Source organism: Balaenoptera physalus (genome assembly GCF_965194825.1).
Source record: "Balaenoptera physalus genome assembly, chromosome: 1".
NCBI classification, from domain to species: domain Eukaryota; kingdom Metazoa; phylum Chordata; class Mammalia; order Artiodactyla; family Balaenopteridae; genus Balaenoptera; species Balaenoptera physalus.
In genome coordinates, this window is record NC_138882.1 from 160,714,537 (window position 1) to 160,732,078 (window position 17,542).

Sequence of the window (17,542 nt, forward strand, 5' to 3'; positions counted from 1 at the left end):
AAGATGGTCTCTGCCAGATTTCTTAGCACTCAGAATCTGAGATCTGGTTGCTAAGCGGGCTCCTTGCTTTGGGATGTTGCCGTCCCCAGTCCCTCTCAGTGGATAAACCTGAGATGATGGTGGCTTGGATGAGGGTGGCAGAGATGGTAAGAAGTGGGGGATTCTGGGGAATTCCCTGACAGTCCAGCAGTTAAGACTCTGAGCTTTCAGTCCTGAGGGCACAGGTTTGATCCCTGGTCAGCGAACTGGAGGCTCTTGGGAAGAACCTGCTTCTAAACTCATTCAGGTTGTTGGCAGAATCCAGTTTCTTGTGTCTATGGCTCCGAGGTCCTGTTTCCTGGCTCAGTGCTGGAACTACTGAATGTTCATGCACAAAAACTGAGCCTTGGGGACTTCCCTGGTGGTACAGTGGTTAAGACTCTGTGCTCCCAATGCAGGGGGCCTGGGTTCGATCCCTGGTCAGGGAACTAGATCCCACATGCATGCCACAACTAAGAGTTCACATGCCACAACTAAGGAGCCAGCAAGCCACAACTAAGGAGCTGGCGAGCCACAAATAAGGAGCTCACCTGCTGCAACTAAGACCTGGTGCAACGAAATAAATTTTTTAAAAAAACAACACAAAAACTGAACCTTGACCCACATTTTTCACTTTATACAAAAATTAACTCAAAATGGATTATAGGCTAAAGGTAAAACCCAAAGTGATAAAATTTCTTGAAGAAAACATAAAAGAAAATCACTGTGTCTTTGGGGGGGCAAAGATTTTTTATATATGACACCAAAACCTTGATCCATTACAAAAAATATAAACTAGACTTCATTAAAATTAAAATTTTCTGCTCTGTGAAAGACACTGTTGAAAAATGAAAAGATAAGTCAGAGACTGTGAGAAAATATTTGCAAAACACATATCTGTCAAAGAATATGTATCCAGAATAAAGTTTTTTAAATTCCCAAAACTCAGTAATAAGAAAATATCTCAATTTAAAAATAGGCAAACATTTTTTTTTAAACTGAATTTTGCATTTTGCTTTTTTAAAAAAATTTTATTTATTTATTTATTTATTTTTGGCTGTGTTGGGTCTTTGTTTCTGTGCGAGGGCTTTCTCTAGTTATGGCGAGCGGGGGCCACTCTTCATCATGGTGCACGGGCCTCTCACTGTCGCGGCCTCTCTTGTTGTGGAGCACAGGCTCCAGACACGCAGGCTCAGTAGTTGTGGCTCACAGGCCCAGTTGCTCCACGGCATGTGGGATCTTCCCAGACCAGGGCTCGAACCCGTGTCCCCTGCACTGGCAGGCAGATTCTCAACCACTGCACCACCAGGGAAGCCCAAAAATAGGCAAACATTTTTAACAGACACTTTACCTCAAAAGATATATGGATAGGAAAAAAGCACATGAAAAGATTCTCAACATTATTTGATATTAGGGAAGTGCAAATTAAAATTACAACATGACACTGCTACACATCTATTAGAATGGCTAAGTATACAAAGGAACAAACAGAAACTGACAAAACCATGCACTGAAGAAGATATGGAGCAACTGGAACTCTCATACATTGCTGGTGGGAATGCAAAAATGATACAGCCACTTTGGGAAACAGTTTGAAAGTTCCTTATAAAGTTAAACATACACTCAACATGTGATCCAGTAATCACACTCCTAGGTATTTACCCATGAGAAATGAAAGCTTATGTTTTCACTAAAACCTGTATACAAATGTTTATAGCAGCTTTTCATAATTGCATGAAACTGGAAGCTCAACTATCCATCAACTGGTGAATATGCAAACGTCAATACATCCATACAATGTAATACTACTTAATACAACATAATATAGCAATGAAAATGAACTAGCAACATACATTAGCAAGAATGAATCTCAAAGATTAATGTTTAGAATAGAAAGCAAATCACAAAAGAAAAAAACCAATATGCTTTCACTTATATTGTATTAGAATTACAAGCCAAGCTAAACAATATATAGCACATATATATGTGATAAAACTATAAAGAAAAGCAACGAAATGATGAAGACCAATTTGGGATGGTGGTTACCTTTGGGTTCAGGGAGGAGGATGCCTTTGCATTTGAAGAGGGGCATATAAGAAACTTCAAAGGTTCTGTTGTTATTTTATTTCTTAACCTCACTATTAGTTTATGTTTTGTTATTTTAGAAAATTTACATATATGTTGTACATACTCTTTTTAATGTATTATATATTTCATAATTTAACAAAGATAAACATCTAACTGTAATAAAAGGCAGTGGAGAGTAGCTTGTGTTGGATTTTTCTGCACCTAATATGTCTTTATATCTTGGCCAACTCCTAAGATGGACATGCACACAGTAAGACTCCAAGAAACTTAGAAGAAAAGAATAGCTGATAGAGTAAAAAGTTGAGCAGGGATTTCAGCAAATGCATTATGTTGGGAAGACAGAAGTTGGAGTTCAAGTCCTGCCAGGGTGAAAGGGTCTTGGTAAAAGCCTTAGGCTTTTAGTTGTGACTCTAGAAAAGCCATCCCTGGGGGTAAGGGCCACACATTAAGAGTAAGTTTCTTGACTTGGGAACAGGGCTCTGCTCCAGGGGTAAATCCAACCCTTGACAGGATTGAGGTATTTGGCCAATACTCTACCCTCTAGAAGAAAATTTAATCCTCATTGTAGAAAGACAACATCATCAACGTCTTAACAAGTTTTCATACACAATGACTGGCATTCAATAAAAATTATGAAGCATGATTGAAACAGAACCAAATGCTTAAAAATCAAGAGAAAAATAGACCCATACATGATTCAGATATTGGAGTTACTAGACAGGGACCCAAAAATAACTGATATTAATATAGTCAACAACATACATAGTGTATTTCACCAGAAACGTGAAATCTATAAGAAATGGTTAAATTAAATCCCAGAAATTCAATAGGTGGGTTTAATAGGTGACTAGACACACAGATGATTTATAAACTGGAAGACAGTCTAGAAAACAATACATAGATTGAAACACTGAGAGATTCTTAAAAAGATTTTAAAAGAGAGACGTAAAGGATCTTAAAGAACCCATAAGAGATAATATGAGATACAATGGAAAAGTCTAACACATGTATAGTAAGGTTTCCAGAAGGAGAAGACTGAGACAGAAGCAAATGGGACAGGCATAAAACCACAAATTCAAGAGGCTCTGAAGATTCTAAATAAGATAAATACAAATAAAGCCATGCTCAGGCATATTAGAGTCAAACTGATGAAAACCAAAGGCAGAAAATATCTTTAAAATGGCTAGAGAGGGAAAAACACATTACCTTCATAGAAGCAACATTAAGAATGATAGCTGACTCTTCAACAAAAACAATGGATGCCATAAGACAATGGAATGCCTGCCAATCTAGCATCTATACCCAGTGTAAATATGCTTCAAAAAGGAAAATGAAATAAAGTTGTTTTCCAACAAATAAAAGCTGAGAGAATTTGTCACCATCAGACCCACATTAAAAACTATTAAAAGGGTGGGACAAGGAGAGAGACCTTCAAGATGGTGGAAGAGTAAGATGTGGAGATCACCTTCCTCCCCACAAATACATCAGAAACACATCTACATGTGGAACAACTCCTACAGAACACCTACTGAACGCTGGCAGAAGACCTCAGACTTCCCAAAAGGCAAGAAACTCCCCACGTACCTGGGTAGGGCAAAAGAAAAAAGAAAAAACAGACAAAAGAATAGGGATGGGACCTGCACCACTGGGAGGGAGCTGTGAAGGAGGAAAAGTTTCCCCACACTAGGAAGCCACTTCACTGGCAGAGATGGGGGGTGGCTGGGGGGAAGCTTCGGGGCCCTGGAGGAGAGCGCAGCAATAGGGGTGCAGAGGGCAAAGTGGAGAGATTCCCGCACAGAGGATTGGTGCCGACCAGCACTCACCAGCCTGAGAGGCTTGTCTGCTCACCCGCCAGGGCGGGTGGGGCCTGGGCGCTGAGGCTCGGGCTTCGGAGGTCAGATCCCAGGGAGAGGACTGGGGTTGGCGGCGTGAACACAGCCTGAAGGGGCTAGTGCGCCAAGCTAGCCGGGAGGGAGTCCGGTAAAAAGTCTGGACCTGCCTAAGAGTCAAGAGATCATTGTTTCAGGGTATGGGAGGAGAGGGGATTCAGAGCACCACCTAAACGAGCTCCAGAGATGGGTGTGAGCCGCGGCTATCAGCGCTGACAGCAGAGATAGGCATGAAACGCTAAGGCTGCTGCTGCAGCCACCAAGAAGCCTGTGTGCAAGCACAGGTCACTATCCACGCCTCCCCTCCCAGGAGCTTGTGCAGCCCGCCACTGCCAGGGTCCCGTGATCCAGGGACAACTTCCCCGGGAGAACACACGGCGCACCTCAGGCTGGTGCAAGGTCATGCTGGCCTCTGCCGCCGCAGGCTCTCCCCGCACTACGTATCCTTCCCTCCCCCCGGCCTGAGTGAGCCAGAGCGCCCTAATCAGCTGCTACTTTAACCCCATCCTCTCTGAGCGAAGAACAGCCACCCTCAGGCGACCTACATGCAGAGGCGGGGCCAAATCCAAAGCTGAACCTCAGAAGCTGTGTGAACAAAGAAGAGAAAGGGAAATCTCTCCCAGCAGCCTCAGGAGCAGCAGATTAAATCTCCACAATCAACTTGATGTACCTTGCATCTGTGGAATACCTGAGTAGACAATGAATCATCCCAAAATTAATGCAGTGGACTTTGGGAGCAACAATATATATATATATTTTTCCTTTTTCTCTTTTTGTGAGTATGATTTTTGTCTGTAAAGCTTTGCGTTTACCATTTGTCCTAGGGTTCTGTCTGTCCGCTTTTTTTTTTTTTGTGCATAGTTTTTAGAGCTGGTTATCATTGGTGGATTTGTTTTTTGGTTTGGTTGCTCTCATCTTTCTTTCTTTTCTTCTTTTTTTAAATTACTTTTTAATTTTTTTATTTTTAATAATTATTTTTTATTTTAATAACTTTATTTTATTTTATTGTTGTCTTTCTTTCTTTTTTTCCTCCCTTTTCTTCTGAGCTGTGTGGCTGACAGGGTCTTGGTGCTCTGGCCGGGTGTCAGGCCTGTGCCTCTGAGGTGGGAGAGCCGAGTTCAGGACATTGGTCCACCAGAGACCTCCTGGCTCCACATAATATCAAATGGTGAAAGCTCTCCCAGAGATCTCCATCTCAATGCTAAGACCCAGCTCCACTCAACAACCAGCAAGCTACAGTGCTGGACACCCTATGCCAAACAACTAGCAAGACAGGAACACAACCCCACTCATTAGCAGAGAGGCTGCATAAAATCATAATAAGGTCACAGACACCCCAAAACACACCACCAGATGCAGTCCTGCCCACCAGAAAGACAAGATCCAGCCTCATCCACCAGAACACAGCCTCTAGTCCCCTCCACCAGGAAGCCTACACAACCCACTGAACCAACCTTACCCACTGGGGGCCAACACCAAAAACAATGGGAACGATGAACCTGCGGCCTGCAAAAAGGAGACCCCAAACACAGTAAGTTAAGCAAAATGAGAAGACAGAGAAACACAGAGCAGATGAAGGAGCAAGGTAAAAACCCACCAGAGCAAACAAATGAAGAGGAAATAGGCAGCCTACCTGAAAAAGAATTCAGAATAATGATAGTAAAGATGATCCAAAATCTTGGAAATACAATGGAGAAAATACAAGAAACGTTTAACAAGGACCTAGAAGAACCAAAGAGCAAACAAACAACGATGAACAACACAATAAATGAAATTAAAAATTCTCTAGAAGGAATCAATAGCAGAATAACTGAGGCAGAAGAATGCATAAGTGACCTGGAAGATAAAATAGTGGAAATAACTACCGCAGAGCAGAATAAAGAAAAAAGAATGAAAAGAATTGAGGACAGTCTCAGAGACCTCTGGGACAACATTAAACACACCAACATTCGAATTATAGGGATCCCAGAAGAAGAAGAGAAAAAGAAAGGGACTGAGAAAATATTTGAAGAGATTATAGTTGAAAACTCCCCTAATATGGGAAAGGAAATAGTTAATCAAGTCTAGGAAGTGCAGAGAGAGCCATACAGGATAAATCCAAGGAGAACCATGCCAAGACACATATTAATCAAACTATGAAAAATTAAATACAAAGAAAAAATATTAAAAGAAGCAAGAGAAAAACAACAAATAACATACAAGGGAATCCCCATAAGGTTAACAGCTGATCTTTCAGCAGAAACTCTGTAAGCCAGAAGGGTGTGGCAGGACATATTTAAAGTGATGAAAGGGAAAAACCTACAACCAAGATTACTCTACCCAACAAGGATCTCATTCAGATTCAATGGAGAAATTAAAACCTTTACAGACAAGCAAAAGCTAAGAGAATTCAGCACCACCAAGCCAGCTTTACAACAAATGCTAAAGGAACTTCTCTAGGCAGGAAACATAGGAGAAGTAAAAGACCTACAATAGCAAACCCAAAACAATTAAGAAAATGGTAATAGGAACATACATATTGATAATTACCTTAAATGTAAATGGATTAAATGCTCCAAACAAAAGACATAGCTGGCTGAATGGATACAAAAACAAGACCCATATATATGCTGTCTACAAGAGACCCACTTCAGACCTAGGGACACATACGGACTGAAAGTGAGGGGTTGGAAAAAGATATTCCATGCAAATGGAAATCAAAAGAAAGCTGGAGTAGCAATTCTCATATCAGACAACATAGACTTTAAAATAAAGACTATTACAAGAGACAAAGAAGAACACTACATAATGATCAAGGGATCAATCCAGGAAGAAGATATTACAATTGTAAATATTTATGCACCCAATATAGGAGCACCTCAATACATAAGGCAATTGCTAACAGCCATGAAAGAGGAAATCGACAGTAACACAGTCATAGTAGGGGACGTTAACACCCTACTTTCACCAATGGACAGATCATCCAAAATGAAAATAAATAAGGAAACACAAGCTTTAAATAACACATTAAGCAAGACGGACTTAATTGATATTTATAGGGCATTCAATCCAAAAACAACAGAATACACTTTCTTCTCAAGTGCTCATGGAAGATTCTCCTGGATAGATCATATCTTGGGTCACAAATCAAGCCTTGGTAAATTTAAGAAAATTGAAATCGTATCAAGTATCTTTTCCGAACACAACGCTATGAGACTAGATATCAATTACAGGAAAAAGTCTGTAAAAAATACAAACACATGGAGGCTAAACAATACACTACTTAATAACCAAGAGGTCACTAAGGAAATCAAAGAGGAAATCAAAAAATACCTAGAAACAAATGATCATGAAAACACGAGGACCCAAAACCTATGGGATGCAGCAAAAGCAGTTCTAAGGGGGACGTTTATAGCAGTACAATCCTACCTCAAGAAACAAGAAACATCTCAAATAAACAACCTAACGTTACACCTAAAGCAATTAGAGAAAGAAGAGCAAAAAAACCCCAAAGTTAGCAGAAGGAAAGAAATCATTAAGTTCAGGTCAGAAATAAATGAAAAAGAAATGAAAGAAACAATAGCAAAGATCAATAAAACTAAAAGCTGGCTCTTTGAGAAGATAAACAAAATTTATAAACCATTATCCAGACTTATGAAGAAAAAAAGGGAGAAGACTCAAATCAATAGAATTAGAAATGAAAAAAGGAGAAGTAACAACTGACACTGCAGAAATACGACGGATCATGAGATGTTACTACAAGCAACTATATGCCAATAAAATGGAAAACCTGGAGGAAATGAACAAATTCTTAGAAAAGCACAACCTTCTGAAACTGAACCAGGAAGAAATAGAAAATATAAACAGACCAATCACAAGTACTGAAAGTGAAACTCTGATTAAAAGTCTTCCAACAGGGACTTCCCTGGTGGTGCAGTGGTTAAGAATCCGCCTGCCAATGCAGGGGACATGGGTTCAAGCCCTGGTCCCGGAAGATCCCACATACTGTGGAGCAGCTAAGCCCATGCATCACAACTACTGACCCTGCGCTCTGGAGCCCACAAGCTACAACTATTGAGCCTGTGTGCCACAACTACTGAAGCCCGCATGCCTAGAGCCTGTGCTCCGCAACAGGAGAAGCCACCACAATGAGAAGCTTGCGCACCACAACAAAGAGCAGCCCCCGCTCGCTGCAACTAGAGAAAGCCCGCATGCAGCAACGAAGACTCAACGCAGCCAATAAAAAAAAAAAAAAAAAAAGGTCTTGCAACAAACAAAACCCCAGGATCAGATGGCTTCACAGGTGAATTCTATCAAACATTTAGAGAAGAGCTAAGACCTATCCTTCTCAAACTCTTCCAAAATATAGCAGAGGGAGGAACACTCCCAAACTCATTCTACGAGGCCACCATCACTCTGATACCAAAACCAGACAAATATGTCACAGAGAAAGAAAATTACAGGCCAATATCACTGATGAACATAGATGCAAAAATCCTCACAAAATACTAGCAAACAGAATCCAACAACACATTAAAAGGATCATACACCTTGATGAAGTGGGATTTATCCCAGGGTTGCAAGGATTCTTCAATATACGCAAATCAATCAATGTGTAAACCATATTAACAAATTGAAGAATAAAAACCATGTAATCATCCCAATAGTTGCAGAAAAAGCTTTCGACAAAATTCAACACCCATTTATGATAAAACCCTCCAGAAAGTAGGCATAAAGGGAACTTACCTCAACATAATAAAGGTCATATATGACAAACCCACAGCCAACATCATTCTCAACGGTGAAAAATTGAAACCATTTTCACTAAGACCAGGAACAAGACAAGGTTGTCCACTCTAACCACTATTATTCAACATAGTTTTGAAAGTTTTAGCCACAGTAATCAGAGAAGAAAAAGAAATAAAGGAATCGAAATCAGAAAAGAAGAAGTAAAGCTGTCACTGTTTGCAGATGACATGATACTATACATAGAGAATCCTAAAGACGCTACCAGAAAACTACTAGAGCTAATCAGTGAATATGGTAAAGTAGCAGGATACAAAATTAATGCACAGAAGTCTCTTGCATTCCTATACACTAATGATGAAAAATCTGAAAGAGAAATTAAGGAAACACTCCTATTTACCATTGCAACAAAAAGAGTAAAATACCTAGGAATAAACCTACCTAAGGAGACAATAGACCTGTATGCAGAAAACCATAAGACACTGATGAAAGAAATTAAAGATGATACAAACAGATGGAGAGATATACCATGTTCTTGGAATGGAAGAATCAACATTGTGAAAATGACTATACTACTCAAAGCAATCTACAGATTCAATGCAATCACTATCAAACTACCAATGGCATTTTTCACAGAACTAGAACAAAAAATTTCACAATTTGTATGGAAACACAAAAGACCTCGAATAGCCAAAGCAATCTTGAGAAAGAAAAATGGAGCTGGAGGAATCAGGCTCCCTGACTTCAGACTATACTACAAAGCTACAGTAATCAAGACAGTATGGTACTGGCACAAAACCAGAAATATAGATCAATGGAACAAGATAGAAAGCCCAGAGATAAACCCACGCTCATATGGTCACCTTATTTTTGATAAAGGAGGTAAGAATATACAATGGAGAAAAGACACCCTCTTCAATAAGTGGTGCTGGGAAAACTGGATGGCTGCATGTAAAAGAATGGAATTAGAACACTCCCTAACACCATACACAAAAATAAACTCAAAATGGATTAAAGACCTAAATGTAAGGCCAGACACTATCAAACTCTTAGAGGAAAACATAGACAGAACACTCTATGACATAAATCACAGCAAGATCCTTTTTGACCCACCTCCTAGAGAAATGGAAATAAAAACAAAAATAAACAAATGGGACCTACTGAAACTTAAAAGCTTTTGCAAAGCAAAGGAAACCATAAACAAGACTAAAAGACAACCCTCAGAATGGGAGAAAATATTTGAAAATGAAGCAACTGACAAAGGATTAATCTCCAAAATTTACAAGCAGCTCATGCAGCTCAATATAAAAAAAACAAACAACCCAATCCAAAAATCTACACAGAGATTTCTCCAGAGAAGATATACAGATTGCCAGCAAACACATGAAAGGATGCTAAACATCACTAATCATTAGAGAAATGCAAATCAAAACCACAATGAGGTATTACCTCACACCAGTCAGAATGGTCATCATCAAAAAATCTACGAACAATAAATGCTGGTGAGGGTGTGGAGAAAAGGGAACCCTCTTGCACTGTCGGTGGGAATGTAAATTGATACAGCCACTATGGAGAACAGTATGGAGGTTCCTTAGAAAACTAAAAATAGAACTATCATATGACCCAGCAATCCCACTACTGGGCACAAACCCTGAGAAAACCATAATTCAAAAAGAGTCATGTACCACAATGTTCATTGCAGCTCTATTTACAATAGCCAGGACGTGGAAACAACCTAAGTGTCCATTGACAGATGAATGGATAAAGAAGATGTGGCACACATATACAATGGAATACTACTCAGTCATTAAAGGGAACGAAACTGAGTTATTTGTAGCGAGGTGGATGGACCTAGAGTCTGTCATACAGAGTGAAGTAAGTCAGAAAGAGAAAACAAATACCGTATGCTGACACATATATATGGAATCTAAAAAAAAAGAAAAAGAAAGGTTCTGAAGAACCTAGGTGCAGGACAGGAATAAAGACGCAGACATAGAGAATGGACTTGAGGAAACAGGGAGGGGGAAGGTAAGTTGGGATGAAGTGAGAGAGTGGCATGGACATATATACACTATCAAATGTAAAATAGATAGCTAGTGTGAAGCAGCCACATAGCTCAGGGAGATCAGGTCGGTGCTTTGTGACCACCTAGAGGGGTGGGATAGAGGGGGTGGGAGGGAGACGAAAGAGGGAAGAGATATGGGGATACATGTGTATGTATAGCTGATTCACTTTGTTATAAAACAGAAACTAACACACCATTGTAAAGCAATTATACTCCAATAAAGATGTTAAAAAAAAAAGTATTAAAGGGAGTTTCAGGCTGAAGGAAAATAATCCTATATGGAAGCACAGTATTGCAGGAAGGAATGTGAAACACTATATACATATACACACACACACACATACACACATAGTATATATATGTGTGTATATATATGTACACACACACAGATGTTTTGTGTATGCATGTATGCATGTGTGTACATAGATACAGATATATAGATACAGATATAGATGGTGTGTGTTTAAATATTAATTGTTTAAAACAACAATAATGTCTTGTGGCATTTAAACAGATATAGAAATAAAAAGGATAACAAAAATTGCACCAAAGGTGGGGAGGGAGAGGTAAATGGAGTTAAACTGTCATAAGTTTCTTTCATTTTTTGGGAAGTAACAAAAGTACTACTTTAAAGTAGACTGTACTGAGTCAAGGAGTCATGTTTTTTAAATACACTTTCAAAGTTTAGAATAGATTTACAGAAAAATTGAGACGATAGTACAGAGTTCCCATACTAAATTTCCCCTATTATTAAATCTTGCATTATTAGTACATTTGTCACAATTAATGAACTGTTAATAATATGGGCACATTATTATTAACCAAAGTTCACATTTTATTTTCATTTCTTTAGTTTTTATCTAATATTCTTTTCCTGTCCAGGATTCAATCTATGATATCACATGACATTTCCTTGTCATGTCCCCTTAGGCAACTCTTGATTGTGATAATTTCTCACACTTTCCTTGTTTTTGATGACCTTGACAGTTTTGAGGAGCACTGGTCAGTATTTTGTAGAATGTCCCTCAGCTGGTATTTGTCTAATTTTTTTCTCATATTTATATTGGGGTTGTCTGTTTTGGAGAGGACGAATACACTGGTAATTGCCTTTTTTCACATTATATCAAGGGGAACCTACCATCAACATGACCTATCAATGCTGACATTAATCTTGATCTCCTCGCTGAGGTAGTGTGTGTCAGACTTCTCCACTGTAAAATTACTTTTTCCTTTTTTTCATACTACACTCTTTGGAAGGAAGCGACTATGTATGGTTCATACCTGAGGAGTGGGGAATTATATTCTACCTCCTTGAAGGCAGAGTATTTATATAAATTATTTGTAATTCTTATACAGGGAGATTTCTCTCTTCTCCTTCATTTATTTATTCAGTTATTTATTTATATCATTATGGGCTCATGGATATTTATTTTATACTTTGTGCTATAATAGAGTACTCTTTTTTTTTTTTTTTTCTCAAATTGTTCCAGCTTTGGCCATTGGGAACTCTTCATTTGATTCCTGTGTCCTTTTGACATACCCTCACCTTTTTTTTTTAAAAGCACTTCTTCACTTTCTGGCACTACAAGATGATTTAGGCTTATCTTGTATATTTTCTGTTCCAATTTTAGTCAGCTATTTCTCCAAACAGCCCTGGTTTCTTTGATTTGAGAATGGCATTAGAAACCAAGGTTCAGTACTAGCTGTGGTTGCTGCTAATGGGGTGCCCTCTCAGCTGACAGAGTAAGGAAGCATATGTTTGTATACTAGCCTGTGTACACACATATGTATGTTTGTGTGTGTATGTATAAATATTTATAAATATATATTTCTATATCTGTATCTATATTAAACTAAACATGAGTTCATATGGATGTAAGGAGATTATTCAGTCTCTATGGTAACTACTAAAAGAATAAGAAAAGAATGTAAAACTGGCAAGGTAATGGAGGGAAAAATGGAAAAATAAAAAATAATTAGTCCCAAAGATGGCAATAAAGGAGAAATAAAGGAACAAAAACTTGGTGAAACAAGTAGAAAACAAAGAACAAAATGGCAGATTTGAATGTAAAGAAAAATAAATAGTAAGAGCGTCAGAAAAAAATTAGTAGGATATTTGCCTCTCCAGATTCACTGCGTACATTTTTCCACCCTGCTCTTTGCCTTGGCTCTGACCTGCATGGAGTATGTCAGTGGATTCTTCACCTTCTGGCTTCTTGTTGGGTTCAGCCAATGCAGATCCCCAGCAAGACATCTCCCTTAGAAGTCCATTTGGGCTACTGTGTCCGTCGATCAAAAGTCATTGCTTCTTTCCAATTGACCCACTCTATCGGAATTTCCTTCAGGATTACAGAAACCACTCCCTCTCTTCATCCCTTCAGGCCTACGGGTGTTAATCGTTCTGCTGTTCTTAGTTCTGGATTACCACATTATCCCTTGTGGGTTCCCTATACACTTACCCTGCCCAAACCTTAATAAATAGTACCTTTATAAAACCCTCTTTGAATTATACTAATTTCAGTGAGCCATCTGTTTCCTATTTGGATTCAGAATAATACGGTAATTGTGGAATCAGGAAATAGTCCCTCAAAATGGGATCCTGGAATTCAGTTGCTCATATATTTGAGGATCACAGTGATAACCTTGCTGGGGGAGAATTAGGAAATAAGCAATCCATGGCATGTGGTAGCATCATCATTACTCAAATTAGCAATGGTGGCAGCATGAGATGAAATGCAGATGGAGGGCAAGGCATTAAGAGATCAAGTGGCTCTGACACTTCACTGCTATGGTAAGAACGGTGGTTATAAAATAGTGGAACCAACTGGATTCTTTTTACCACCCTGAAAAGTATACATAGGGAAAAAGAGAAAATAAAAGCTACAGAAATACAATTAAAAAGACACACGGAAAACCAGAATACCTCCATGGAAGCAATGAAGGAGTCCCTTGTTTCCACTAATTGCAGAGGAAATATGGCTAAGAACCAATCCTAGGGTCTGATTGTAAGGGTGGTAGATTTGCAACACCAATTAAATGCTTAACTCTGCCAAGTCTCTTACACCTAGTCAAGGTTATTGATGGGAGGAGTAAAACTCTGAGACATGGGAAAGGGAGTCATGATGCAGACATGACATGGCTGAAAATTCTGACCCTCCATACTCCTTCGAACCTCTTCTGCTGGCTGGAAAAACTAGCTCTCCTTTGTATAAAAGCCTTACAATAATTGCACCTAGGGCAGTTGCCTCATAAGCTGAGGTCAATTCTCCTTAGGTCCCATCTCCTTATCTCTTATCACTTTCAGGCCCATATCAAGGCCCAGATGGAGAGGTATAAGGCCTGCTCCAGAAGAAGATGGCCTATGCACTTAAAGGCTACAAAACTTTGCCAAGCTGTAGAAACAAGGATCTAGGGAAAATGTGTGGTAGTGGATTCTAAGGAATGTTAGATAACGGGTTCTCAAGGTGTGGTCCCTGTACCATCAACATCAGCATCATCTGTGAACACGTTAGAAATGCCAGTTCTTGAGCCTCACCTCAGATCTATAGAGTCATAAGCTTTGGGGGGGGGGTCAGAAATCTATGTTTTAACAAGCTCTCAGGTGATTCTGATACACCCCAAAGTTTGAGGACCACTGATAGAATAGATCCATTATATTCCCATTTCCTGAGTCATCAGACACCCTCCTCTATAGCATTACTGCTCAAAGCGGTGGTATCAGATCAGAAGCACTGGCATCATCTAGGAGCTTGTTAAAAAATGCAGAAGCTTGGGCTCTACCCCAGACATAATGAATCAGATTCTGCATCCAAAAAGATCTCCAGGTGATTTGCATGCACATTAAAGTTTGAGAAGCCCTGTTCTACAGTAATGGTTCTCATACTTCAGCATGCATCAGAATCACCACAGTTTGAGAATGATGGTAGTGGGTAAACCTGCTCAATTCTCCCCAACCATAGCCCTCAGGAAGGCCTGGAGGACACTCCCCTCATGAAGGCATTAAGAAGTCCTTGAAGAGCTTGCAGTGACTGGACTGTCATCTATAGACTGGAGATGATGGTTGGGGATAATGCAAAGGAATTATATCCCTTGATCTCAGTGGGAATAATGGGATCCCAGAGTAGAAAGGGAAAGATAGCCATGCTTACCTGTCAGAGGCCAGGTGAGCCAAGAATGGCAATCCAAGTGCTTTGATCTCTAGGGAACTGTGGCAAAGATTTTTAGAAATGAAACAGTTGGGCATCCTGTTACGGTGTTGCTTGGCAAACACAGATGAAAATACTAGATTTCTGGGTAGAAACTGGGGAGGGGGTATTCTTGGCCTTTTACCCAATTTCCAGATCTAATTAAGTCAGTTCACAGACTCAGAGACCCTCAACTGAGGGAGGACCCTGCGATGTGGCTGTAGATAGATACCATGTGTTGTCCCCAAATGACTTGCTGCCACTGACCAAGGTAACTGTGCACTACTGAAAGGTACATGATCTTCCTTAGGTTAACAGATATTGGATCTGGGACTTCCCTGGTGGTCCAGCAGTTAAGACTCTGTGCTCTCAATGCAGGGGGCCCGGGTTCGATCCATGGTCAGGGAACTAGATCCCGCATTCCGCAACTAAGACCTGGTACAGCCAAATAAATAAATAAATATATTTTTAAAAAAGATATTGGATATGAATTCATGCTGATCCCCAGAGCTCTGAAGTGCCACCAGTGAGACTGGGAACTTATGAGAGTCAGGTTATGTATGGAGTCCTGACCCAAGTCTAATACACTGTCCATGGGGTCACGGACCCTGTGTTTTTCCCCCACTCCCAGAATATATGGTGAAAAGAGAGATACTTAATAATGGGTAGAATTCTTATATTGGTCTTTTCACTCATGAAATGAAGGCTATTATGATGAGAGAGGCAGAGTGAAAGCTCCTGAAACGACTCCCCCATTCCCATCCCCACCACACCAAGAAGGTAAGTCAGAAGCAATACTTCCACCTTGGGGAAATTACAGAGACTGGTACTACCTTTAAAACTTGAGATGTGCAAGGGTAGTGATTCCTAGCACATCCCCATTTGACTCACTTATCTGGCTAGTGCAAGAGCCAGATGAGACATAGAGAAAGAGAGTAAATCTCTGCAAACTAAGGTAGTGATGCCAATCACAACTAGAGTACCAAATGTGGAATCTTCCCTGTGGCAAGTCAACACAGCCCAGGCACCTGGCATTCAGCTTTTGACCTGGAAAACATTTTCTTTCCAGGAAAAGCTGAAGCAATTTGAATTTACATAGCAGGGAAAATAGTATACCATTACCATCTTTACCAGGACAATGTCAAGTCTTGTCCTCCCTGTCATATTATGTAAGGGCAACTCAAGTATCTTGATATCAGACAGGACGTCTTGGTTCATCACATTGATGGTATCATGCTAACTGGACCTGTGAGTGGGAATTGCCTAGCACTCTAGATGCCTTTGTAAGATGTATGTGTGCCTGAGGTGGAGGGGGGCCCACCATATAGGGGAAGTTTCTAGGGCCTCTGTGGTCTGGGGCAACCTTCTAAAGGGAGAGACAAGTTGCTGCCTCTTGAATTTCACACCACAAAGAAAGAGAGACCCTGGGATTGGAGGGAGGCCACCGTGGACCCCTCTATCTTAGAGGGAGTGAAGCTTGGTTCTCACGGGGTAAATACATATTCCGATTGTTTTCTCTGCCTGAAGTTCTTCTTCCAGGATCATTTGTAGACTTACAGAATGCCTTATCCTTCACTTTGCTATCAAATGCAACATCACCTCTGACAAGGGCACACATTTTACAGCATAAGAAGTGTGGCAGGAGATTGGTTCAAGATGGCGGAGTAGGGTTTCCCTGGTGGCGCAGTGGTTGAGAATCTGCCTGCCAATGCAGGGGACACGGGTTCGAGCCCTGGTCTGGGAGGATCCCACATGCTGCGGAGCAACTAGACCCGTGAGCCACAACTACTGAGCCTGTGCGTATGGAGCCTGTGCTCCACAATGGGAGAGGCCGTGACAGTGAGAGGCCCACGCACCGCGATGAAGAGTGGCCCCCACTCGCCGCAACTGGAGAAAGCCCTCGCACAGAAATGAAGACCCAACACAGCCAAAAATAAAAAAATAAAAAAAAAAAAAGATGGCGGAGTAGAAGGACGTGCTCTCACTCCCTCCTGCGAGAACACCAGAATCACAAGTAACTGCTGAACAATCATCGACAGGAAGACACTGGAACTCAGCAAAAAGGATACCCCACACCCAAAGACAAAGGAGAAGCCACAATGAGATGGTAGGAGGGGCGCAATCACAATAAAATCAAATCCCATAACTGCTGGGTGGGTGACTTACAAACTGGAGAACACATACCACAGAAGTCCACCCAGTGGAGTGAAGGTTCTGAGCCCCACGTCAGGCTGGGGTCCGGCACTGGGAGGAGGAATTCCTAGAGAATCAGACTTTGAAGGCTAGCGGGATCTGATTGCAGGACTTCGACAGGACTGGGGGAAACAGAGACTCCACTCTTGGAGGGCACACACAAAGTAGTGTGCATATTGGGACACAGGGAAAGGAGCAGTGACCCCATAGGAGACTGAATCAGACCTACCTGCTTGTGTTGGAGGGTCTCCTGCAGAGGCTGGGGGTGGCTCTGTCTCACCGTGAGGACAAGGACATTGGCAGCAGAAGTTCTGGGAAGTACTCCTTGGCCTGAGCCTTCCCAGAGTCAGCCATTAGCCCCACCAAAGAGCCCGGGTAGG

The 17,542-nt window shown here is 40.7% G+C and overlaps 1 long non-coding RNA gene across 1 annotated transcript in view; it reads left to right on the plus strand.

Moving 5' to 3' along the window:
* The window catches only part of LOC309658057, a 271,553-nt gene extending 254,628 nt beyond the window's left edge, over nt 1-16,925 (plus strand). Inside the window, exon 2 of the long non-coding RNA XR_014262015.1 lies at nt 16,626-16,925. This is a non-coding gene — a long non-coding RNA (uncharacterized lncRNA). The remainder of the gene's footprint in view (nt 1-16,625) is intronic.
* Nucleotides 16,926-17,542: the final 617 nt, after the last annotated feature.